Genomic DNA, 27,547 nt, shown 5'->3' with positions numbered 1-27,547 from the left:
TAAACTATAAATAAACCTTACATTACTATTTAAAATAAAATAAAAGATACCAAAACTAAAAAACCTAAATTACAAAATTAAAAAATCCTAACACTACAAAAAAACCCCAAAAAACTATCATTACAAAAAATAACAAAATCTATAATTAAACAAAATAACAAAACCTAACATTACACAAAATAACAAACTCTAAAATTACGAAAAATAACAAAATCTAAGACTACAGAAAATAATAAACAAAATTATCCAAAATAAAAAAATTAAACCAAATTTAATACCCCAAAATAAAAACACCCCCTAATCTAACACTAAACTACTAATAGTAAGTCCCCTCTAATGTTAGACCCCCCTAACAGTACAACCAACTTAAAATCAGGGCAATCAGCTTTTTAAGTGCCCATTAAAAAAAACATAAAAAATAACTAATCTAAAAAAAAAACACCCCAAAAAAAAACAACTAACACTAACCCCGAAATAGGTACTCACCATTCCTGAAGTCTGGCAGTGAAGGTCTTCTACCAGGTGGCTCCATCTTCATCTAGGGTGGGACCACCTTCTTTCTTCATCCCGGTGGCGCGGACCGGAGACGGCACGGAGAAGGATCGGCGGCTGCGCGGTCATCCAATGCGGAGGCTCCTCTTCATGCAATCATCCTCTGCACACTGAAGATTGAATGCAAGGTACCCCTTTTATATTGGGGTACCTTGCATTCCTATTGGCTGAAAATTTCAAATCAGCCAATAGGATGAGAGCTACTTAAATCCTACTGGCTGACGACGGTTTAGAGGTTAATAGCTTTATTTAGTGTTGGCGATGTTGGGGGATGACAGTTTAGGGGTTAATAGATTTATTTAGTGTTGGCGATGTGGGGGGATGGTGGTTTAGAGTTTATTAGACTAGGGGTTTATGTTAGGATGTTAGGTTTTAAAACAACTTTCTTTTCTCCATAGACTTCAATGGGGAATGTGTTAATGCGATCGCCATTTCGCAATCGTAGGTGTTAGGTTTTTTCTTGCATTTTTTCTCTATTGATCTCTATGGGGGAAAACGTGCACGAGCAAGCAAAGTCGCACCATAGTGACTTTGACTTGTAATGGTACATCGATATCTGTATCTATTTTCTTTTCTTTTGTACGGTTATTTGATATTTAATTTATTACAGATCTGATGTAAATAGATTTTGTATATAACTATTATGCTTATGAATGGTTTGACGCAATGTTGTACCCTGTATTTTGTTATTTTCCCTTGGGAAAGGGACTGTGTCACACATATATATGAATATATCCATTCTTGCTAATAAAGAGTAAATAAAAAAGAAAAAATATTACATTATAGGATTCCAACAATTAAAATAACCTTTATTTCAATGTTAAAAGAACATAGAACTCTGTATGACAAAAATCCTACATTTAGTGGTGGAACGGCTGTCCCTAACATCAGTCATTAGTATAGCAGGATTAAACATGGGCCTATGGACAAATGAATTGTAAGATCCTCTGTACATATAAAGGTGCTTATTAACCAAACAATATAACTCCTTCCCCCCATTCCTGCACTTTTTTGGCACAAAACAGCATGAACGAATGAACGATTTTTATTTCGTCCAATAATTTATTTGGCTGTTTGTATATAAAATGACTGCACAAATCAGCAAAATTCTATCAAATTATCATTGGTCTGAACCCCTAATGCACATCTCTAATGGATATAAATAATTGCAGACTATACAGAGTTATTAAACTACAGGACTTTAGACAAAAAGCTACCAACAGATAGATTTAATACAATTGCTGGCTTATTTACCATGCAAAGACTTGGATGTCTAGTCTAGTATAATGTAAGATTTAGAAACAAAAATTGTTTTGAGGCAAAAAAATCTATTTTATATTAGAGCTACGAATATCAATTAATTATCATCTTAAAAGTTAAAAAAAAAAAACAACAACAGAAGCTATAAGTGCAGAGGATATATTAAAATAATCACTATGCAGGTGAACAACAGTGTGTTAAATGTCCTTAGGTCTTCAGCTACTCACTGAATGTCTCATCTTTGCTGTTTGCGCAGTGCTAGCAGAATAACAATAAGCTCAGCACAACCACTCATTACTTTCGCAGGACTCCCTTGTGTTCATGACACCTGCAGTGTATATGTTTGTTAAACAAACTGCTTCACTTCCAATAGAGAAGAAGACAGTGCCAGTCTGTGAGGAGGAAAAGCATTGTTATAAAAAAGCAAAATAAACAGTAACCAAACTCTATTAACTGACTGGGTGGCCTTAGCAAGTGTTAAATAATAGTCCTGTTTCCTTAAAACTAACATTTTCATGAGCTTAATACCAACTATTCACATTACTAATTGGCGATTGTATGTCTACTATGGTGTTTGTGTGCAGACTAAATCCTTATTTTGTATGCAGAGTAGTCTCTTAATACCCAACCTAGCCCTATACTATTTATTTCTGATTTGCCTGACAGCTTCTTGTGTCTGTACAGCTCTCAGATGAAGCTAATGTCCAGCTAAAAACAAAAACACATCCTTTCATAGTCAAGCCAAGTTCAAAGTTATTTCACAACTGACAGAAAAGAACTCACTGAGGTATGTTGAATTATGAAAGCCAAAGCCAAAAAAAAAATCATTAAAGGAACAGTAAACACTTTGGATCCTTCAAATAAGGCAATAGGTGGTGGAGTCTGACTATTGAAAAACAAATACAACAAACAAGATGTTAATTCATTTGAAAATGTTAAGACTTGGCTGATATGTTATTTTATAGCAAGTCAAAAGAAATGTAATCTGTTAAAGCCATGAGAAGTTTTCAGGGTGCCTTTCCAGATCAAAGAATTAGAAAAGCCACAATTTTCAGACCTAAGTTACATGAAAAGGAGCAAAATAAAAAATGAAGGTATATTGCAAAGTCGTTTTACTATGTGTAAATAAGCAACTGTTAGAAAAAAGCAGGCAAAGGGCTATAACATAGAGATACATACAGTACATATACATGTCTAAATATGTATATGTATGTATATGTCTATATATGTGTGTGCATATGTATTTATATGTGTATATATGTATTTACAGACACATATACACATATAAACACATAAATACATATATATATATATATATATATATATATATATATATATATATATATATATATAAACTCATTGTGTAGTTCATTAACAAATCTAGACAGGCCCAGAGGCTTGTTTTCCCACAGAAAACCTCTGAATTACATTGTTTCCAATGCAGCAAAGGATTCTGGGTAAGATATGCAAATCAAGTACACAATGACACACCTTTTTACTTCAGTCTGCTTTTCAGCAAGTTCCCTTTACGCCAAAGTATCGCTGTTCACACAGCTTATAAACTTAGCTAGGGTTAGTGCAGTGATTCATAACCATCCCAGGACAGACTGTTTCGTGGTTTTTGCCACTCATCAGCTGGGAGAAGGTTAGAATCACTGCTGGGTGAAGTTGATTCCAGGCAGAATACAACAACATATATATACTGTATATATAAGTACACTGGAGCCCTTTTAAAAATCATATTTATGCAATATTTAATAAAGTTTTCAACTATGTACTTACTGTAAATATTATACATTCCAATGTTCTGGACATAGCAGTATATGTTTGATGTATTATGAAACAGATATTCCTATATATATATGTATATATCTAGACTTATATTTAATCATGTGTATATATATATATATATATATATATACTGTGTATATATATATATACTGTGTATATATATATATATATATATATATATATATATATATATATATATATATATATATATATATTTAGGTATAATATATATTTGTGAAAAAAATCCAATATATATATATATATATATATATATATATATTTATATGTATTAAAATATCTCTTTTAGAATAAATTGAACATATTCTGCTATGTGCACAACATTGGATTAGGAAGTATGCAATATTTTATTCTTATGTTACACTTTTAAATAGCTGCAAGCGTGTTTGAGCGACATATGGGTTTTAGTTTTTTTTTTTTCCGGCTCCATTGAAGTCTATGAGGGAATGAGATTTTGTGTTTGTGAGACAACATTTTTACTTTCACCTCAAAATATGAGCGCAAATCTCTGAGCACAAAAAATGTACTTCTATTTGTTTTAACGCTCGAACGCTCAAAATCTGGCCAAGTGTGTTTCACTTGTTATACCAGCTGAAGAGTATAAAATGTATGGGGAATTGTTCATTTAATTCTGTACATGAAGTAGCTGGTTTTGCTCTCTGAAACCAAAACCTATTAGAATGGATTAGGCTTGCCTTATCACTCTTTAGATACAAACAAAGCCTCCTTATCTTATCTCTTTCTGTACAATTAGAGAAAACAATTAAAAATTAACATTTTGGTTCATTATGTCTCCAACTCCTACCCCAATGGAAGTGTAATTTATCCTCCTGGTTATGTTTACACAGTTTTTCCAATACTTAAAGGGACACAGTAAAATTGTTTTCCAATTAATGTGTTTTTAATGACTTGTTATACCAGCTGCAGAGTATACATTTTTTTTATATTCAGGTTTATTTGTGTATATGAATTAGCTGGTTTTGTGCTTTTAACCCACAGCCTATTACAATGGGTTGAGCTTCAAGCTAATATAAGATCTCATTATGTTATCACTTTTATTCACACAGACTTGCTTCTTTATCTTATATTTGTTTATAAAGCAAACCTTAATACTTAGAAAGGACAATGGAAAATTAACATTTTATTACTTAAACTATCCTGCAACCCACTGAGACTGTAATTTCTTCTGCTGGCTGCCAATAGCATATACTCCAGTATCAAAACTTTTAGTATAGGTTGTGATACCACAGGCTAAATCAGCTATTTCATATGCTGAAATAGGGGTAAAGGAGCTACTTGTAAACAATTTAATACACTACAGCAGGTAAAATGGATCATTGATAACAATTTAAAGGGAGAACATTATTTGGGTGAACTGTCCCCTTAAAGGGCCACTAAACCCAAAATCTTTCTTTCATGATAGAACATACAAATTTAAACAACATTACAATTTACTTCTATTATTTATTTTGCTTCATTTTTTAGATATCCTTATTTGAAGAAAAAGCAATGCACATGGGTGAGCCAATCACATGAGGCTTCTATGTGCAGCAACCAATCAGCAGCTACTGAGCATATCTAGATATGCTTTTCAGCAATGAATATCAAGAGAATAAAATAAATTAGATAATAGAAGTAAATTAGAAAGATGTTTAAAAATGCATTCTCTTTCTAAATCATGAAAGAAAAAAAATGTGGGTATCATGGCCCTTTAAGTATTGCAATTTTCAGTATAGGTGGGGATTACAACAGGCACAAGCAACTTTCAAATGACAAAAAAACCTAAAGAAGCTACTTGTAATTAATGTAATACATCGAAAAATGTTCTTTTATGATTCAGATAGAACATACAATTTTAAACAATTTTCTAATTTAATTATATTATCAAATTTTCTTCATTCTCTTGTTATCCATTGCTGAAGGGACAGCATTGCACTACTGACAGGAAGCTGAACACATCAAGTTATCACAAGAGACAAATGTGTGCAGTCACCAATTAGCAGCAGCTCCCATTAGTGTATGATACGTACGTATTCATTTTTTAACAAGGGATACTAAGAGAACGAAGCAGATTTGAAAATAGAAGTAACTCCTGTAACTGCCTGAAAATATTAACTTACACCTAACGCATGAGCAATATCTATTTACCTGTCAACTGCCAACCCCCACCACAATAACTAATAAAATATATAAACCCCTAATCCACCATTCACCCACATCGCAATACACCTAATAAATGTATTAACCCCTAATATGCCAATAACTTACATCACAATAAACCTAATAAATGTATTAACCCCTAATCCGCCATTAACCCACATCGCAATAAACCTTATAAATGTATTGATCCCTAATCCGCCATTAACCCACATCGCAATAAACCTAATAAAAATATTAACCCCTAATCCGCCATTAACCCACAACGCAATAAACCTTATAAAACTATTAACCCCTAACCCGCCAAACTCACACAACGCAACAATCATAATAAATCTATTGGCTGATTTGAACAGCCAATAGGATTTCAGTAGCTCTCATCCTATTGGTTGATTTGAATTTGAAGAATCAAATCATCCAATAGGAATGCAAGGGACGCCATATTTAAACGCGTACCTTGAATTCACTATACAGTGTACGGCGGCGATCATAAAAAGAGGATCCTCCATGCTCCATGACTCCGCGGTCGCCAGTCCTGCTCCACGCTCATATCCGCTCTGCGCCGGCTTGGTCCTGGATGAAGAAGGAAGAGGTCCCCGCTTGGAAGAAGATGTTGGCCGCTTGGAAGAAGACTTTACCGCCTGAAACAGGACATTCTCCGCCAGACTTCAGGAGTGGTGAGTACCTATTTGGGGGTTAGACTTAGACTTTTTCTTATTTTTTGGGGGTTTGTTTTTTTTAGATTAGGAATTTATTGGGCACTCTTAAAAGAGCTGAATGCCCTTTTAAGGGCAGTAAAAGAGCTGAATGCCCATACAAATGCTCCTTTAGGGGCAATGGGTAGTTTAGGATTTTTTTAGTGTTAGGTTTATTTATTTTGGGGGGTTTGGTGGGTGAAGGGTTTTACTGTTAGAGGGGGGGGACAGTATTTTTTAAGGTAAAAGAGCTGTTTAACTAAGGGCAATGCCCTACAAACGTCCCTAAGGATTATTGGTAGTTTAGTATTAGATTAGGGGGTGTTTTTATTTTGGGGGATTAGGTTTAATTTTTTTATTTTTGATAATTTGGTTTATTATTTTATGTAATGTTAGACTTTTTTATTTTTTGTAATCTTAGATTTCTTTAATCTTAGTTTTTTTATTTTTAAGTAATGTTAGCTTTTTTATTTTAATTGTAACTTAGTATTTTTTAATTTAGGTAATTGAGGTTAATTTAGGGGGTGTTAGGTTAGGGGCCTTAGTAATTTAATTAGTTATTTGCTTGTGGGGGTTTGTCAGATTAGGGGTTAATTGATTTATAAGGTTTGTTGTGATGTGGGTTAATGTCAGATTAGGGGTTAGTAGTTTTAATAGGTACTTTGCGTTGTGGGGGGTTGGCAGATTAGGGGTTAATACTTTTATTAGTAGATTGCAATGTGTATGACTGGTGGATTAGGGGTTAATACATTTATTAGGTAGATCGCAATGTGAGTGAATGGCGGATTAGGGGTTAATACATTTATTAGGTAGATTGCGATGTTGGGGTTGGTGGATTTAGGGGTTAATACATTTAATATTAGTTCCGATACGGGGTGATCGCCGATATAGGGGTTTTGACGTGTCGGGTTTATTTTTGAAAGGCGCGTTAGACTTTTACAGGAGATTTAACTTTATTTTTTCTTAGGCACCGGCAGTTTCTAACATGCCTTAAGTCACTGGCGACTCCAGAAAATTGTATTTAAGCACATTTCTGGACATTGCTAGTTTATCCGACTTACGGCACTTTATGAACTGCCGTTGCCGTATATGTGATTCCCAGATATGCGAGGTGAAATTAGGGGCGACGCTGGTTTCAGCAGTTACGCTGAAGCCTGCGCCGCACATGTAATCTTGCCCTTAGTATGATGAGGTGTGTAACATTTAGCATGAGGCTTGTAACATTTAGTATGAGGTGTGTAACATTTAATATGAGGTGTGTAACATTTAGTATGCGGCATGTAACATTTAGTATGAGGTGTGTAACATTTAGTATGAGGTGTTGAAACATTTAGTATGAGGCGGTGTAATATTTAGTAGGAGGCATGCAACATTTAGTATGAGGCATGTAACATTTAGTATGAGGTGTGTAACATTTAGTATGAGGCGTGTAACATTAAGTATGAGGCGTGTAACATTTAGTTTGAGGTGTGTAACATTTAGTTTGAGGCGTGTAACATTTAGTATGAGGTGTGTAACATTTAGTATGAGGTGGTGAAACATTTAGTAGGAGACATGCAACATTTAGTATGAGGCATGCAACATTTAGTATGAGGCATGTAACATTTATTATGAGGTGTGTAACATTTAGTTTGAGGTGTGTAACATTTAGTTTAAGGTGTGTAACATTTAGTTTAAGGTGTGTAACATTTAGTAGGAGGCATGTAACATTTAGTATGAGGTGTGTAACATTTAGTTTGAGCTGTGTAACATTTAGTATGAGGTGTGTAACATTAAGTATGAGGCATGTAACATTTAGTTTGAGGCGTGTAACATTTAGTTTGAGGCGTGTAACATTTAGTTTGAGGTGTGTAACATTTAGTATGAGGCATGTAACATTTAGTTTGAGGCGTGTAACATTTAGTATGAGGTGTGTAACATTTAGTATGAGGTGGTGAAACATTTAGTATGAGGCTTGTAACATTTAGTATGAGGCGTTGAAACATTTAGTATGAGGCTGTGTAATATTTAGTAGGAGGCATGCAACATTTAGTATGAGGCATGTAACATTTAGTATGAGGCGTGTAACATTTAGTATGAGGTGTGTAACATTTAGTTAAAGGTGTGTAACATTTAGTTTGAGGTGTGTAACATTTAGTTAAAGGTGTGTAACATTTAGTTTAAGGTGTGTAACATTTAGTAGGAGGCAAGTAACATTTAGTATGAGGTGTGTAATATTTAGTATGATGTGTGTAACATTTAGTTTGAGGTGTGTAACATTTAATATGAGGTGTGTAACATTAAGTATGAGACGGGTAACATTTAGTATGAGGCGTGTAACATTTAGTATGAGGTGTGTAACATTTAGTATGAGTTGTGTAACATTTAGTTTGAGGCGTGTAACATTTAGTATTAGGTGTGTAATAGTTAGTATTAGGAGTGTAAGATTTAGCATGAGGTTGTAACATTTAGTATGAGGTGTGTAACATTTAGTATGAGAAAGTGTAACATTTAGCATGAGGCATGTAACATTTAGCATGAGGTGTTTAACATTTATTTTAAAGCATGCAACATTTAGTATGAGGCGTGAAACATTTAGTATGAGGTGTGTAACATTTAGTATGAGAAAGTGTAACATTTAGCATGAGGCACGTAACATTTAGCATGAGGTGTTTAACATTTAGTTTAAAGCATGTAACATTTAGTATGAGACGTGAAACATTTAGTATGAGGTGTGTAACATTTAGCATGAGGCGTGTAACATTTAGTTTGAGGCGTGTAACATTTATTATGAGGCATGTAACATTTAGTATGAGGTGTGTTACATTTAGTATGAGGTGTGTAACATTTAGCATGAGGCGTGTAACATTTAGTATGAGGCGTGTAACATTTATTATGAGGCATGTAACATTTAGTATGAGGTGTGTTACATTTAGTATGAGGTGGTGTAACATTTAGTAGGAGGCGTATAACATTTAGCTTGAGGTGTGTAACATTTAGTAGGAGGCGTGTAACATTTAGTTTGAGGTGTGTAACATTTAGTATGAGGTGTGTAACATTTAGTATGAGGCGTTGAAACATTTAGTCTGATGAGGTGTAACATTTAGTAGGAGGCATGTAACATTTAGTTTGAGGTGTGTAACGTTTATTATGAGGTGTGTAACATTTAGTATGAGGCATGTAACATTTAGTATGAGGCGTGTAACATTTAGTATGAGGTGTGTAACATTTAGTATGATATGTGTAACATTTAGTTTGAGGCGTGTAACATTTATTATGAGATGTGTAATATTTAGTTTGAGGTGTGTAACATTTAATTTGAGGTGTGTAACATTTAGTATGAGGCAGTGTTACATTTAGTTTGAGGTATGTAACATTTAGTAGTAGGTGTGTAACATTTAGTAGGAGGTGTGTTACCACATTACTGAAAGAGACTGGTAATATTAATATTGTGTTTTTCTTTAGCTTAAATAGACAGTCTACTCCAGAATTTTTATTGTTTAAAAAAGATAGATAATCCCTTTATTACCCATTCCCAAGTTTTGCGTAACCAACATGGTTAAATTAATATACTTTTTACCTTGTATCTAAGCCTCTGCAGACTGCCCCATTATTTCAGTACTTTTGACAGACTTGCATTTTAGCCAATCGATGCCCTCTCATAAGTGACTCCAGGGGCGTGAGCACAATGTTATCTTTATGGCACACGTGAACTAACGCCCTCTTGCTGTATAAAAACTGTCAAATGCATTGAGATAAGAGGCGGCCTTCAAGGGCTTAGAAATTAGCCTACCCAGGTTTAGCTTTCGACTAAGAATAGCAAATTTGATGATAAAAATAAATTGAAAAATTGTCATGCCCTATCTGAATCATGAAAGTTTAATTTTGACTAGACTGCTCCTTTCATTTTTGCTAAATTGTATACTGGGATTTTAATTTGTTAGTCTGGGTTTTCCCTAAGATTTTTCCAACTAATAAATGTCAGGTTGTGGCAGCATAGAGATAGTTTAGTGTGGGTGGCATTAAAGGGGAGTTTTGTGCATTTTTGTCTAGGTCTAGAACAGACTAGAGAGTTTTTGTTAACCCTTGGCGTGGCTGGAGTGGCACTGGCTACACAGTGACAAGGTAGAAAGGTCTTTTCTGTGCCAAACAAAAGACAAATGCTGGGTTGGTTGACCCTGGTCGTCACGCACCTTAACAAAAAAAAAAATTCTCCTGTGTATTTTTGTTTGAATGGATTAATTATTAGTTTTGTATGATTTTTAAACTACGATTTGCATTGTGCACTTTTGTAATGTATGTATCTCCTTCCCGTATGAAAATGCAGTATATGCCCCTTAGCGAGACACCCTGTTTTCAGGGTATAAAGTGGCTTTATATAATTCCACCAGGGAAATAGAAGGACTGGCGAGCATTCTTATAGAATCTCACCAGCCCAGAGACCCCTTTTAGAACCAGGCCCTTAGTGCCATACTTGGGCAAAATGATACTACACATAAATAATGAAATATACCTTTAGTGAAAGTGATCATTTCTCCAATAGTGTTAATGGTGCAGTTCCCTGAGCAAACATTCTCAAGCTTGGGACTCACAATGAAAAGAAATGAATCCATACACAATACTCTGTGTATCTTGTTTGAATTTGTATTTTTCAAGTTATTGCATTATATTGGTGCAGTCCTAGAGGGCACTGTCATCTCATACATATATTGGGTATTACACTTTGGTAAATTTCAAAAGTATATAAATCACTACATTAAATGCTTAAAGCAATGGTAGCATTTGATTGCATTGTAATACAGTTATATAAACTCAGAATTATGCATGGTCCCATTTCCAGAAGCAGCAAGCACTGAATATGCAAAACTATTTATCTTTTTTTAAACAAAGCAATAAACAGATTCAGAATTTATAGCCTAAAGCAAACATTTGTTTTTGCAAATGTAGCTATACAAATGAGACATATAAAAAAAGAATTAAGCAGCATAAGCAAGAAGTGAAATTAATTTTCCGTTCTTTAGCTTGTAATAATAATATGTGTTTGTTATACAGGACTATACAGCATTGAGTTGTCTACATGGAATCCTATGGCCTCAATGAATCTTTGTTACAAAGATCTCTGAATGTAATTTTAGTACACCAGGCACAGTGAGATAAATTGACTTGCCCAGTATCACATGGAATTCTGAAATTAGATTTTTATTTGGGTTCAATCACAATAACAATGACGTATGACTTCAGTTATTCTTCCAAAACATTTGTGATTATTTTTTTAAAGCACTAGTTGAATTAAAGAGACAGTAAACACCTTTTAATTCAACATTTTTCTGTAGAGTCTGAACATTATTAGAAGAAACTACCACCTTGTTTGCTCCAATTGTTTTTTAGTCGCCAAATTCCACCCACAACTTAACCCCTTAAGGACCGGGCATTTCAGACAAAAACTTCCCAAAAAGCCAGAGCATTTTTAGCATTTTTGTCATCAATACATTTAAACAGAAATAGAGCCTTTTTGTTTTATATTTACCTTTAAAACTACATATATATTTTAGTAGACAACCCAAAGTATTAATCTAGACCCATTTTGGTATATTTCATGCCATAATTTCCCCTGCCAAATGCGATCAAATAGCAAAATCGTTAACGTTTTCACAAACTTTAGGTTTCTCACTAAAATTATTTACAAACAGCTTGTACATGGTTGTAAATTTCTGCCAGTACTAAAATAAAAGTTTTTTTTTATTTTAATAATTTGTTTAAAATATATTTTCTTCAGTGTAGGATCCCCCCTTAACCCCCAACCTCAGTGATCCTCCCCAAACAGCTCTCTAAACCTCCTCCCTCTACCTCTCTGCATCAATAACTCTGCAATTCTATTTCTGCAGTGCCCCACTCATAATAGTAGCAAAATCGCGGCAGAGAGAAGCCCAGGACTGCAGCGTCGTACAGGGTATGAAGCTGGTCCTTAAGGGCTTTACGACCAGTATCGTACAGGGTACGGCGCTGGTCATTAAAGAGTTAAAGGGACAGGAAACCCCAATAATTTAATTTATGATTTGAATAGAACATACAATTTTTAACAACTTTCAAATTTACTTTTATTATCAAATATGTTTCATTCTCTTGTTATTCTTTGCTGAAGGAACAGCATTGCACTACTGGCAGCTAGCTGAACACATCTAGTTAGCCAATCACAAGAGACACATGTATTCAGGCACAAATCAGCAGCTAGCTTCCACTAGTGTAGGATATGTGCGTATTCTTTTTCAACAATGAATACCTAGAAAATGAAGCACATTTGAAAATATAAGTCTAAGTATCTTAAAATGGCATGCTCTATCTGAATCATGCAAGTTTAATATTGTATTTTCTATCATTTTAAGTCTAAATACAACAGGGCTTGCAACTCTTATTGTGCTATCAAAATTACCATTGTTTGACTTCAGCAGAAAACTGCCATGTGTTTCTTTCATTTTTCCTGACTGGAAAATACATAATTTACTAACAGCTAGATTACGAGTTTTGAGCACTATAGGGATTTTAACGACCGCCACAAAAGCGGCGTTATTTCACCTCCCTATAGCGCTGCTATTACAAGTTTAAAAAGCAGGCTTGTGCGGGCGAAATGGTTGCGTTGAGCTCCATACCGCACTGAAATCAAGCGCTGCTTTGACGTGCTCATGCACGATTACCCCATAGACATCAATGGGGAGAGCCGGCAAAAAAGAAGTATAACACCTGCGATCGGGGAATGAAAAGCTCTGTAACACAGCCCCATTGATGTCTATGGGGAAATAAAAAGTTACGTTTAAACCTAACACCCTAACATAAACCCTGAGTCTAAACATACCTAATCTACCACCACCGACATCACCGCCACCTGCATACAGTTATTAAATCCTAATCTGTTGCCCCCCGATATTGCCGCCACCTACATACAGTTATTAACCCCTAAACTGCTGCCCCCGATATCGCTGCCACCTACATACAGTTATTAACCCCTAATCTGCTGTCCCTGATATCACCGCCACCTACATACAGTTATTAACCCCTAATCTGCTGTCCCCGATATCGCTGCCACCTAGATACAGTTATTAACCCATAAACCTCTGGCCTCCCACATCACTACCACTAAATAAATCAATTAACCCCTAAACCTCACCCTAACCCTAACGTAACCCTAAGCCTAACACCCCCCAACTTTAACATAATTAAAATACAGCTATACTAAAGTTACAATTATTAACCAAATAAAAACTATTTTAGACTAAATACAAACTTACCTGTAAAATAAAACCTAAGCTAGCTACAATATAACTAATAGCTATATTGTAGCTAGCTTAGGTTTTATTTTTATTTCACAGGTAAGTTTGTATTTATTAAACTAGGTAGACTAGTTAGTAAATAGTTATTAACTATTTACATACTACCTAGTTAAAATAAATACAAACTTACCTGTGAAATGAAACCTAACCTGCCTTACACTAAAATCTAAGATTACAAAAAAAATAAACACTAAAAATAACTAAATTACATAGAAAACTAACACTAAATTTAAAAAAATAAGAAACAAATGATCAAAAATAAAAAAGAATTACACCTAATCTAATAGCCCTATCAAAATAAAAAGCCCCCCCCCAATAAAAAAACCCTAGCCTACAATGAACTACCAATGGCCCTTAAAATGGCATTTTGTGGGGCATTGCCCCAAAGATAACAGCTCTTTTACCTGTAAAAAAATATGAACACCCCCCCAACAGTAAAACCCACCACCCCACAACCAACCCCCCCCAAATAAAATAACTATCTAAAAAAACCTAAGCTCCCCATTGCCCTGAAAAGGGCATTTGTATGAGCATTGCGCTTAAAAGGGCATTTAGCTTTTTTACATGCTCAGACCCTAAACTAAAAATAAAACCCACCCAAAAAAAACCTTAAAAAAACCTAACACTAACCATCGACGATCCACTTACAGTTATTGAATCCTGCTTGAAGGATCCATCCAGCAGGAGAAGTCTTCATCCAGGCAGTCTCTTCCATCTTCATCCAGCCGGCAAAGTCCTCATCCAGGAGGCAAGAAGTCTTTACCCAGATGGCATCTTCTATCTTCATCCATCCGGCGTGGAGTGGGTCAATCCTGAAGACATCTGGCACGGAGCATCCTCTTTTTTTTAAATTTATTTATTTTATTTTATTTATTTATTTTTATTTATTTTATTTCTGTATGTATATTCCACAAGTATTTTATTCCAAAATTTTTGCATAAACTCCTATTAAGTGTATATTTTAGCTAAAACTCTCCACGTAATTATAAACAACCTTGTTTGAGTCAACACTAATCGGAGAGCGATACTTATAGAAATATATATATTTTTTACACACATGTTTCATACCCATTTTTTAAACACACATATATATATATATTGTATTTTTTTTTTGTATGCGCCATACGTATTTTATTTCAAAAATATTTTTTTGTATAACCCCCATTAAGTGTATATTTTAGCTTATACTCTGTCCAAACTCTCCATTTAATTATGAACAGCTGTTTTTGAATCAACACTAATCGGAGAGCGATACTTTAGGTTAATAAAAAAATATGTTCCACCAATAGGGATACACTACAACCCTTTATAAGAACAACCATGAGACATTTTGGGCATCTTGATAAAGGCTTCGGCCGAAATGCATAGATTTGCCCACTACTATTGTTAACCAGCTTTTTGAACAATATACTCAAAGTTCTTGGAACCCATATAGCTACATTTGAGCTATCGGAACAATAAACCTATGGTTCTCTGAACCCTAACAACTGTATTTGAGCCATTTAAGCTACACATTAACGGCTCTTGGAAATTGCACAACTGTGTTTTGAACTATCCAGATTGCACAGCAATCTTGCCTGGAAGTTAAATCCTCGTTGAATTGGAAATATCACCTCCACTTGTGGATCCAAATTTATCCAGATCGTCTGTATCTTGTCACCTTACGAAGGTTTAAAAATAACAGCATTTTTCCACAGTTATCCAGATCGTCTGGATCTTGTCACCTTACGAAGGTTTGAAAATTACAACGTTATTCATCTGGTCCACTAGCTATTACTAATAGCACTCAGGATACAACCTGAACATTATCGGTATTGCTAATACCTCCTTGGACCATTCTCTTATCTATCCTTCAATGTGAATTTAATCAACGGTACTTCAAGAATTTTTTCTCAAGACATAGAGGTTGAGCGGATTCGACCTATCAGATTTCTTCTCTGATTCCATTATCGGTGAGTCATAGCACACGTGACCCGGAAGGATACAACGCACACAGTTTGCTCCCAATGTGAGTTACAGATAGCTGGAAGCAGCAGTGTGAGACACACCATTACAGGTGCTTTAATCACAGCTTGTTTTGACGAAAAATGTCAGTTTCTACCTACTGTTTTTAGCCCCTTGGCTACTACCCATAGGATCCTTATATCAAGGTCCATACTGTGAATCTTACTCAACCATAAATCCACAGCGTATAACGCCATTACAGGTACTTTTTTACTAACATCCCTAACGAAAAGTATTTTCGCCAACTTTCTAGTCCTTCGAATACTCATTACGGGATCCCTATATCAAAGTCTACTTAATTATTTTTATCAGTCACTTTTTTTTTTTTTACAAACTTTGACTATATTACTATCATATCTACTGCAGTGAGATAATTTTTACAAAGAAACTTTTTAACAACAAGTTTTGAGCTCATACTTGATTTTTTCATTCATCATTGCCTAACGGTAACAAAATTGCTACTTTGTATTATATGTTATTTACACTATAATTGTATTAAAATTGTTTTTATATACATACATTGTATTCTATACCCCTTATTTTTTAGTATATTTTGTCTTTGAACCAGTCAGAGGTAGTCTAATATTAGTTAAGTTTTATAGATTGAGATTTGCTCTCAGCCTCATTTTTTTTAAAAAACTACTATTGATAACTCTCACTTCTCAATTATTAGTCCTTTTTAATCAGTTAGTTTATATAAAGGTTTGAGGCATTTTCGTGCTAATCTGAACACACGTAGAAATTGATGCCTAGATTTAGAGTTTTGCGGTAGCTGTCAAAAGCAGCGTTAAGGGCTCCTAACGCTGCTTTTTACTGCCCGCTGGTATTTAGAGTCAGCCAGCAAAGGGTCTAACGCTCACTTCCAAGCCGCGACTTTTCCATACCGCAGATCCCCTTACGCCAATTGCGTATCCTATCTTTTCAATGGGATCTTCCTAACGCCGTTATTGAGAGTCTTGGCTGAAGTGAGCATTAGATCCTCTACCGACAAGACTCCATCCGCAGAAAAAAGTCAGCAGTTAAGAGCTTTCTAACGCTGGTTCATAAAGCTCTTAACTATTGTGCTCTAAAGTACACTAACACCCATAAACTACCTATGTACCCCTAAACCGAGGTCCCCCCACATCGCCGCCACTATAATAATTTTTTTTAACCCCTAATCTGCCGACCGCACATCGCCGCCACCTACATTATACCTATGTACCCCTAATCTGCTGCCCCTAACATCGCTGACACCTACATAATATTTATTAACTCCTAATCTGCCCCCTCCAACGTCGCCGCTACCTTACCTACACTTATTAACCCCTAATGTGCCGACCGGACCTCGCCGCTACTATAATAAATGTATTAACCCCTAAAGCTAAGTCTAACCCTAACCCTAACACCCCCCTAAGTTAAATATAATTTTATTCTAACAAAATAAATTAACTCTTATTAAATAAAGTATTCCTATTTAAAGCTAAATACTTACCTGTTAAATAAACCCTAATATAGCTACAATATAACAAATAATTATATTGTAGCTATTTTAGGATTTATATTTATTTTACAGGCAACTTTGTATTTATTTTAACTAGGTACAATAGCTATTAAATAGTTATTTACTATTTAATAGCTACCTAGTTAAAATAATTACAAAATTACCTGTAAAATAAATCCTAACCTAAGTTACAATTAAACCTAACACTACACTATCAATAAATTAATTAAATAAATGACCTACAATTACATACAATTAAATAAACTAAACTAAATTACAAAAACAAACAAACACTAAATTACAAAAAATAAAAAAAGATTACAAGAATTTTAAGCTAATTACACCTACTCTAAGCCCCCTAATAAAATAACAAAGCCCCCAAAATAAAAAAAATTCCCTACCCTAATCTAAATTGAAAAGGTTAACAGCTCTATTACCTTACCAGCCCTTAAAAGGGCTTTTTGTGGGGCATGCCCCAAAGAAATCAGCTCTTTTGCCTGTAAAGAAAAACACAATACCACCCCCCAACATTACAACCCACCACTAGAGATGTCCCGAATAGTTCTCCGGTGAATAGTTCCCTGCGAACATAGCTTGTTCGCGTTCGCCGCGGCTGGCGAACATATGCGATGTTCGGTCCACCCTCTATTCGTCATCATTGAGTAAACTTTGACCCTGTACCTCACAGTCAGCAGACACATTCCAGCCAATCAGCAGCAGACCCTCCCTCCCAGACCCTCCCACCTCCTGGACAGCATCCATTTTAGATTCATTCGGAAGCTGCATTCTTAGTGAGAGGAGAGACAGTGTAGCTGCTGCTGATTAATAGGGAAATCGATAGCTAGGCTAGTATATTCAGTGTCCACTACAATCCTGAAGGACTCATCTGATCTCTGCTGTAAGGACAGCACCCCAAAAAGCCCTTTTTAGGGCTAGAACATCAGTCTGCTTTTTTATATTCCTGTGTAATCTAATTGCAGTTGCCTGCCTGCCAGAATGTGTGTCAGGCTCACAGCGTATACTGTGCCCACTTACCCAGTTCCACCACTCATATCTGGTGTAACAGTAGTGTACATTTAAAAAAAAAAAAACACTTTTTTGACTGTGAAATAATAGCAGTCAGTTTCCTCCAGGGCACAGTGTCACACCAGTGCAACTCATATCTGGTGTAACAGTAGTGTACATTTAACCCCTTAAGGACAAGGCCATTTTTCAATTTCTTTCCCTTAAGGACCAGGGCTATTTTTACATTTCTGCGGTGTTTATGTTTAGCTGTAATTTTCCTCTTACTCATTTACTGTACCCACACATATTATATACTGTTTTTCTCGCCCTTAAATGGACTTTCTAAAGATACCATTATTTTTATCATATCTTATAATTTACTATAAAAAAAATTGTAAAATATGAGGAAAAAATGGAAAAAAACACACTTTTTCTAACTTTGACCCCCAAAATCTGTTACACATCTACAACCACCAAAAAACACCCATGCTAATTAGTTTCTAAAATTTGTCCTGAGTTTAGAAATACCCAATATTTACATGTTATTTGCTTTTTTTGCAAGTTATAGGGCAATAAGTACAAGTAGCACTTTGCTATTTCCAAACCACTTTTTTTCAAAATTAGCGCTAGTTACATTGGGACACTGATATCTTTCAGGAATCCCTGAATATCCCTTGACATGTAGATATTTTTTTTTAGAAGACATCCCAAAGTACTGCCCTAGGCCCATTTTGGTATATTTCATGCCACCATTTCACCGCCAAATGAGATCAAATAAAGAAAAAATTCACTTTTTCATAATATTTTTCACAAACTTTAGGTTTCTCACTGAAATTATTTGTAAACAACTTGTGCAATTATGGCATAAATGGTTGTAAACGCTTCTTTGGGATCCCCTTTGTTCAAAAATAGCAGACATATATGGCTTTGGCATTGCTTTTTGGTAATTAGAAGGCCGCTAAATGCCACTGCGCACCACACATGTATTATGCCCAGCAGTGAAGGGCTTAATTAGGGAGCATGTAGGGAGCTTCTAGGGTTAATTTTAGCTTTAGTATAGTGTAGTAGACAACCCCAAGTATTGATCTAGGCCCATCTTGGTATATTTCATGCCACCATTTCACCGCCAAATGCGATCAAATAAAAAAAAAGGTTTAAATATTTTACAATTTTAGGTTTCTCACTGAAATTATTTACAAACAACTTGTGCAATTATGGCATAAATGGTTGTAAATGCTTCTCTGGGATCCCCTTTGTTCAGAAATAGCAGACATTTATGGCTTTTGTGTTGCTTTTTGGTAATTAGAAGGCTGCTAAATGCTGTTGCGCATCACACGTGTATTATGCCCAGCAGTGAAGAGGTTAATTAGATAGCTTGTAGGGAGCTTGCAGGGTTAATTTTTGCTTTAGTGTAGAGATCAGCCTCCCACCTGAGAGATCCCACCCCCTGATCCCTCCCAAACATCTCTCTTCCCTCCCCCACCCCACAATTGTCCCCGCCATCTTAAGTACTGGCAGAAAGTCTGCCAGTACTAAAATAAAAGGCTTTTTTTTTTTATGAATTTTTTTAAAAAAAATATCTGTTTAGCTGTGATGGACCCCCCCCCCCCTTAGCCCCAACCTCTGATCCCCCCCAAACAGCTCTATAACTCTTGCCCACATTCTATTTACTGCCATCTTGGGTACTGTCAGCTGTCTGCCAGTACCCAATTTGCCTCCCAAAAATGTTTTTTTTTTATTTTTTTTTATGCAATTACATTTTTTCTGTAGTGTAGCGGCCCCCCCTAATACCCTCCTCCCTCTCCCCCTCCCAGATCCTTTTTTGACAATTATTTCCCCCCCTCCCTCTCCCTCTCTCCCATTCATTAATTCATTGGTGGCAGTGGCTGTTACAAGATCGCGTAGACATATGCGCGTACACGCACGCTCCCTGCAGGCCCCCGCACGCTCCCGGCACCCGGCGTGAACATTGCACATTCAGGAACCGGATATCGTGTAGCGATCGCTACCGGTGCAGAGAGGGCCACAGAGTGGCTCTCTCTGCATCGGTTTTGGAAAAAAGGTATTGCAGTGATGCCTCAATGTCGAGGCATCACAGCAATACCTTGAAAGCGGCTGGAAGCGATCAGGATCGCTTCCAGCCGCTTTAAACCCTGATGTCGTACAGGGTACGTTGCTGGTCTTTAAAGACCAGGTTGTGTGCGACGTACCCTGTACGACATGCGTCGTTAAAGGGTTAAAAAAAACAACACTTTTTTGACTGTGAAATAATAGCAGTGAGTTTCCTTCACACGTGTGCGTTTCAGTGCCTGCCAGGGCACAGTGTCACCCCAGTGCAACTCATATCTGGTGTAACAGTAGTGTACATAAAAAAAAAAAAAATAGAAATCTGACTGTGAAATAATAGCAGTCAGTTTTCTTCACGCGTGTGCGTTTTAGGGCCTGCCAGGGCACAGTGTCACACCAGTGCAACTCATATCTGGTGTAACAGTAGTGTACATTAAAAAAAAACTAGAAATTTGACTGTGAAATAATAGCAGTCGGTTTCCTTCACATGTGTGCTTTTCAGGGCCTGCCAGGGCACAGTGTCACACCAGTGCAACTCATATTTGGTGTAACAATAGTGTACATTAAAAAAAAACCTAGAAATTTGACTGTGAAATAATAGCAGTCATTTTCATTCACGTGTGTGCGTTTCAGGGCCTGCCAGGGCACAGTGTCACACCAGTGCAACTCATATCTGGTGTAACAGTAGTGTACATTAAAAAAAAAACTAGAAATTTGACTGTGAAATAATAGCAGTCAGTTTCCTTCACACGTGTGCATTTCAGGGCCTGCCAGGGCACAGTGTCACACCAGTGCAACTCATATCTGGTGTAACAGTAGTGTACATTTAAAAAAAAAAATACAATTTTGACTGTAATAGATTGAATAGCAGTTAGTTGTCTGCAAGCGTGTGTGTCAGGCCTACAGCGTCTACTCTGCCAACTTCTGCCAGTGCACAGTGCCACTCATATCTGTTGTCACAGTAGCTTGCACGCATAGTACCACTAATCGAAAAAAAATGACTGGTAGAGGCAGGCCACCCCGCAGGGGCCGTCGTGGTTGTGGTGCTGTGATTCCCTTTGGCCCTAGAATAATGCCCAGTGTTCAGAGGCCACGTACCCTGAACTCAAAAGGTTTTGAGGACTTAGTTGACTGGCTAACACAGGACACCCAATCTTCTACAGCTTCCGCTCGGAACCTTGACGCACCATCCTCCTCCAGCTTAGCTTCGGGCACCTCTCAAGTTACCACTCGCCCGTCTGCTGCCACCACCAACACTAGCACTACAGCCGCTTCACTTGATCTGTCAGAGGAGTTATTTACACATCAGTTGGAAGAAATGAGTGATGCGCAACCATTATTGCCAGAGGATGTAGATAACAGGGATATGTCTCAGTCAGGCAGCATTACACACATGGAGGTCTTGAAGATGGAGCCGCTCCTCGTCGGATGGCTGAAGATAGAAGATGTCGCTTGGACGAAGATGTCTGCCGGTCTGGATGTCCTCTTCTGCCCGGATAGGATGAAGACTTCTGCCGCTCCGGATGTCTTCTTTTGGTCCATCGGTGCCCGGCTGGGTGAACACGGCTCAAGGTAGGGAGATCTTCAGGGGGGTAGTGTTAGGTTTATTTAAGGGGGGTTTAGGTTAGAGTAGGGGTATGTGGGTGGTGGGCTGTAATTTTGGGGGGTGGTATTGTGGGGTTTTTTACAGGCAAAAGAGCTGATTTCTTTGGGGCATGCCCTGCAAAAAAGCCCTTTTAAGGGCTGGTAAGGTAATAGAGCTGTTAACTTTTTTAATTTAGATTAGGGTAGGGAATTTTTTTTATTTTGGGGGGCTTTGTTATTTTATTAGGGGGCTTAGAGTAGGTGTAATTAGCTTAAAATTCTTGTAATCTTTTTTTATTTTTTGTAATTTAGTGTTTTTTTTTATTTGTAATTTAGTTTAGTTTATTTAATTGTATGTAATCGTAGGTAATTTATTTAATTAATTTATTGATAGTGTAGTGTTAGGTTTAATTGTAATTTAGGTTAGGATTTATTTTAAAGGTAATTTTGTAATTATTTTAACTAGGTAGCTATTAAATAGTAAAAAAGTATTTAATAGCTATTGTACCTAGTTAAAATAAATACAAAGTTGCCTGTAAAATAAATATAAATCCTAAAATAACTACTATATAATTATTCATTATAATGTAGCTATATTAGGGTTTATTTGACAGGTAAGTATTTAGCTTTAAATAGGAATACTTTATTTAATAAGAGTTAATTTATTTTGTTAGAAGAAAATTATATTTAACTTAGGGGGGTGTTAGGGTTAGACTTAGCTTTAGGGTTTAATACATTTATTATAGTTGCGGCGAGGTCCGGTCGGCAGATTAGGGGTTAATAAGTGTAGGTAAGGTAGCGGCGACGTTGGAGGAGCAGATTAGGGGTTAATAAATATTATGTAGGTGTCGGCAGATTAGGGGTTAATAGTGTAATGCAGGGGTCAGTGATAGTGGGGGCGGCAGATTAGGGGTTAATAAGTGTAAGGTTAGGGGTGTTTAGACTCGGGGTATATGTTAGGGTGTTAGGTGCAGAAATAGGAAACAACGGGGCTGCGTTAGGAGCTTAACGCTGCTTTTTTGCAGGTGTTAGGTATTTTTCTGCCCAAACTGCCCCATTGTTTCCTATGGGGGAATCGTGCACCAGCACGTTTTTCCAGCCAGCCGCTACCGTAAGCAATGCTGGTATTGAGAGTTGAAGTCGCGGGAAATATGCCTGTACGCTCCCTTTTTGGAGCCTAACGCAGCCCTTCAGAGATCTCTAAATACCAGCGTTGTTTAGAAGCAGCGCTAGAAAAAAAAGACGCGTAGCTAACGCACCCCTTTGGCCGCAAAACTCTAAATCTAGGTGTAAGATTCTAATCTGTGCTAAAATTTACAAACATAACGTTGGCTTTAATATAACCCAATGTGGATTTATTTAATACTCCCCTACTTTGTGCTAAATTGAACACACATATAAATTTAGAATCTAATTTGCACTATAAAATACACACAGTGTTGTTTATAATATACCCTATGTAGATATATTTAAAGCTCCCCTTAGCTGTTCATATTTCGGTTTTATCTGACAATTGTTTGGAGGAATAATTGTTTTACTTAGCGTCAGAGCATTTCTTTAGAAATATAGCGGCATTAATAATAGGTGCACTCACTCTACTTTGTTTCTTTTATGTTAAGGGAACTTAGCACTGTTATAGACAAACCACTACTCTTAATTTTTCAAAACTCATTATCCTCAGGCATGGTAACCCAGGATTGCCGTAAAGCTGATGTGGTGCCACTCTTCAAAAAGGGAAGCAGGGATGATCCAGAAAGCTTTAGACCAGTTAGTCTGACATCAATAGTGGGGAAGATATTTGAAGGGATTATAAGGGTTTTATATTAACGAGCATATTCGTGTAAACAAGATTATGAGTTCTAAATGCAAAGGGAAAAAGGCAGGCTCTGCACACAGGAATCCAGATAAAAAGATTTTTAATGAAAAAGATTAAAAAATACAAAAAGCAGCTACATACGCTGAGTGCACAAAAAAAAGTAAACAAGGCACGTAGACAAACTGACACTGATATCTGACTAGTTTCACGTCTTCCCACAACGCTTATTCATAGACCATGAGTTCTAATCAGCATGGTTTTAGGAGAAATAGATCATGTCAAACTAATCTAATTAGATTCTACGAGGAAGTAATTAAAAATATAGATAAAGGGGAATCAGTTGATGTGATATACTTAGATTTTGCAAAGGCATTTGATACAGTGCCACACGAGAGATTAATGCACAAAATTAAAAGACTGGAAATAGCTGAAAATGTTAGCTCATGGATAAATAACTGGATTAAAGATAGGGAGCAATGAGTAGTAGTAAATGGATCATACTCAGATTGGACAAAGGTAATCATCAGTGAAGTCCCCAAGGGATCAGTACTGGGCCCTGTTCTTTTTAATATTTTTATAAATGACTTGGAGCAAGGAATAAATAGTGACATCTCTATTTTAGAAGATGATACTAAGTTAAAGGGACACTCAAGTCAAAATTAAACTTTCATGATTCAGATAGGACAGCAATTTTAAACAACTTTCCAATTTACTCTCATTAACAAAATGTGCACAGTCTTTTTATATTTACACTTTTTGAGTCCTCAGCTCCTACTGAGCATGTGCAAGAAATCACAGCATATACGTATATGCATTTGTGTGATTTAGCAGTCAAAAAGTGCAGTGTGTTGGCCGTTAGGCCAATCTTCTTACAACTGAGATCTTTTGGAGGATGGTGTTAGTGAGGGGGCTTCTCTTGAAGACTGAAAGCTAAGGGCTTGGTGTGAGGGCCGCCAGGCGGCGGCCGTGGCATTGAGTTTCTTTGAATGTTCCTGTGGAGTAGATGGTTGATTGTCGGGCGGGAGAAGTTTCAGGGACTGTAGGGTCTGGAAACCTTGTTCAAGAGTTGTGATGGTGTATGAGGAGTCATTGAATTGAAAGAACAAACGAACCGGGAAACCCCATCTATATTTGATGTTATTATTACGAAGGCATTGGGTAACTTGGTGAAAGAGTCTTCTCCGAGATAGAGTGTGAGCCGAGAGGTCTGGAAAAATCTGTACGTCTTGATGTGGATCCTTCAGGCTCTTGTTCTGAAACGAAGCCCTGAGTAATTTCTCTTTAAATGTAAAGTAATGTAGCCGAACAATTACATCTCTAGCTGCCCCCATGGGGGCATTTCTTGGTCTAAGGGCTCTATGAGCTCTGTCGATAAGGCTCTCCTGGGTGGAGACAGAACCAAGAAGCTCTGTGAAGAGGGACTGGAGGTAGTTAGGTAGATCCGTAGGGGTAATTTCTTCAGGGATACCTCTGATCCTGAGGTTGTTCCGACGTGATCTATCCTCCTGGTCTGCCAATTTGGTTTCTAACCCAGATATCATTTCTGCTAATGATTGGGTATAGCTTAATAGGTTGGAGTGATCGACATGTAAATCTTCTTGCTTTTTCTCTAGGGATTCCGTTCTTTCCCCTAGTAGGGAGATATCTCTCTTCAGCTCAGAGACAGATGATTTAAGTTTTTGCTTCAGGGATGTGTAATGTGAGTCCATTTTGTTTGAAAGATCCTTGATGGATTCAAGGATAGACGAGGAGGTATGAGAAACTCTTTCTGTAGAATGGGAGAGAGACCGAGAAGGCCCTTTGGTTGAGGAGATTGAATCTCTCGAGTCCTCATCAGAAAGATCCTGTTCAAATGAGTTCTTATTTGGGAAATGATCCGAAAGTGTCCGTTTCGGTATGTCTCCGTGTTTCTGTTTCTTTCTCTGCGAGTGGGCCATCTTACTCATGATGGATTAGAGAAATCGGGAACTTACTCGAAGATGTTTCAGAATTGACTGTGGTGTTGAGGTGTGGAGCAAGGAAAATTTGTCAGGCACCCCCCAGATAATGGCGCCTAGCCCAGCATGGGGTAACAGCCCACTAGTTAGGAATTTATTATGTGACCAAGGGGAAGTCTCTCTCAGCTTCTAAGTTGTGCTCACTTCTCAGACGCTCAATTTTAACCAATATTATTCTGACTGAAGTTTCCAGATAAAGCGTCTCTCTCCCCCAGGGATTGCTCTCTTCCGAGCGAGTAGGGAAAAATGAGTTATGGGGTATGACCCATGGGCACAGTGGGCCGACGGGAAAGGGAGGGGAGAGAGGGCGGATGGGTGCTGCAGTAGTTAGTTGCACAGTAGAGACTCAAGAGGTAAAAAGAAGTATTGATGAGGCGTTGTATAGAACAGGAAGGAAAAATCTCGAGTAACTAAAAAGGAATCAAACCAGGGAGGGTTGCAATGCAGTTTGTCAGTGAATCGGTATATCCGGGTTATTGGAATGGACTGCGCTAAGTGGAGGTAGAGGGAGTAAGTCTTTGAAAAGCAATATCACAAACCAAGGCTACAGCAGATGGGATTTAGAGTTCTTAATCTTAGGCATATATTGAAGTAGACACATCAATTATTTGCAGCCTCAGTGCAGGTTGGAGTGAGATGGGGAGATATACAGTAGAAATGAGTACCACAATAGTATGTGGGGTAGATACTCATGTGAAGGGTTTGCTGGAAGTATGCTCCGTTTATGTGGCAGACAATAGGGGCATGGGACAAACAAGTGCAGAATGTCAGCTGAATATATAGAGAGTGAGGTCTTACTGCAGCTGGCTCAGATAAGGCTTATGTTTCACTGACTATCTCCTCATGCTTATAGAGAATGGCATGTAGGAGAAGTGCCTCAGAAATTCTTGGTTTAGTCCACGTGATTTGGGCAGCTTAAATTATTCCTACCACCTTGCAGAACTGTATAGAGCCTGCTTACCCTGTGGATCTGTGTGCCGTCTGTCTCCGGTGCCCTCCTAATCAGCAGCAGTGAGATGAGGGCTCTGGCAAGCAGAGAGTTGAGAGCCCGTCACTGTGGAGGAGCTCTGGGGCGAAGACCGGCCGATATGAGCGGGCTGTAGTCATGCAGACTACCGGTGAGTGTATCAGCACTGTCCAGTTAGTGGTAGTGAGTAGGTCGCTTTCCGGTAAGATCAGGAAACCCTGCTCTCTCTTGAAGTTTCCTACGGGGTTTCAGAGGTAGGCTGGTATTGCATAAGTGATCGGGTTGGCGTCCGCTAGCAGAGGAGACAGCCGAAGGAGTTTTCTGTCTAAGCTCTGTCTAGTTCAGCTTGCGGTGTCTGCCAGGTAACGCTGAGCCGGAAGTCCCTATTAGTGCTGCTGTGGGTTGTGGCGCAGTAGAAATTGCGATCCACAAACCAGCAGAACGGCTCTTCAAAAGTAAAATTCACTCCTTATAAGTAGAATAAAAAGGTCTCTGTAGAGTTAGGGAGAGAGGGGATAAAAAATAAAAATGTATAGATTGGGTGTAAATAAAAAAACGAAGTTAGGTCTGCAGAGCTCTCTCATTTCATGACCACTCGATAGCGTGGCAAACTCCGCCCCCGTATATGCATTTGTGATTGGTTGATGGCTGTCACATGATACAGGGGGAGTGGGAAAAGACATAACTTTGCAATTTATTTAACAAAAATCTACTTCTCATTGAAGTTCAGACTAAGTGCTATTGCATTGTCTTCTTATTATGCATTCTTTGATTATGCAAACCTACTGTATTGACTGGTCCTTTAAGTAAGGTCATTAGGTCAGAGCAGGGTGAACTTTCGCGACAA

This window comes from Bombina bombina, chromosome 2 (assembly GCF_027579735.1).
Source record: "Bombina bombina isolate aBomBom1 chromosome 2, aBomBom1.pri, whole genome shotgun sequence".
In the NCBI taxonomy this organism is placed as follows: domain Eukaryota; kingdom Metazoa; phylum Chordata; class Amphibia; order Anura; family Bombinatoridae; genus Bombina; species Bombina bombina.
This window is presented reverse-complemented; position numbering follows the sequence as displayed.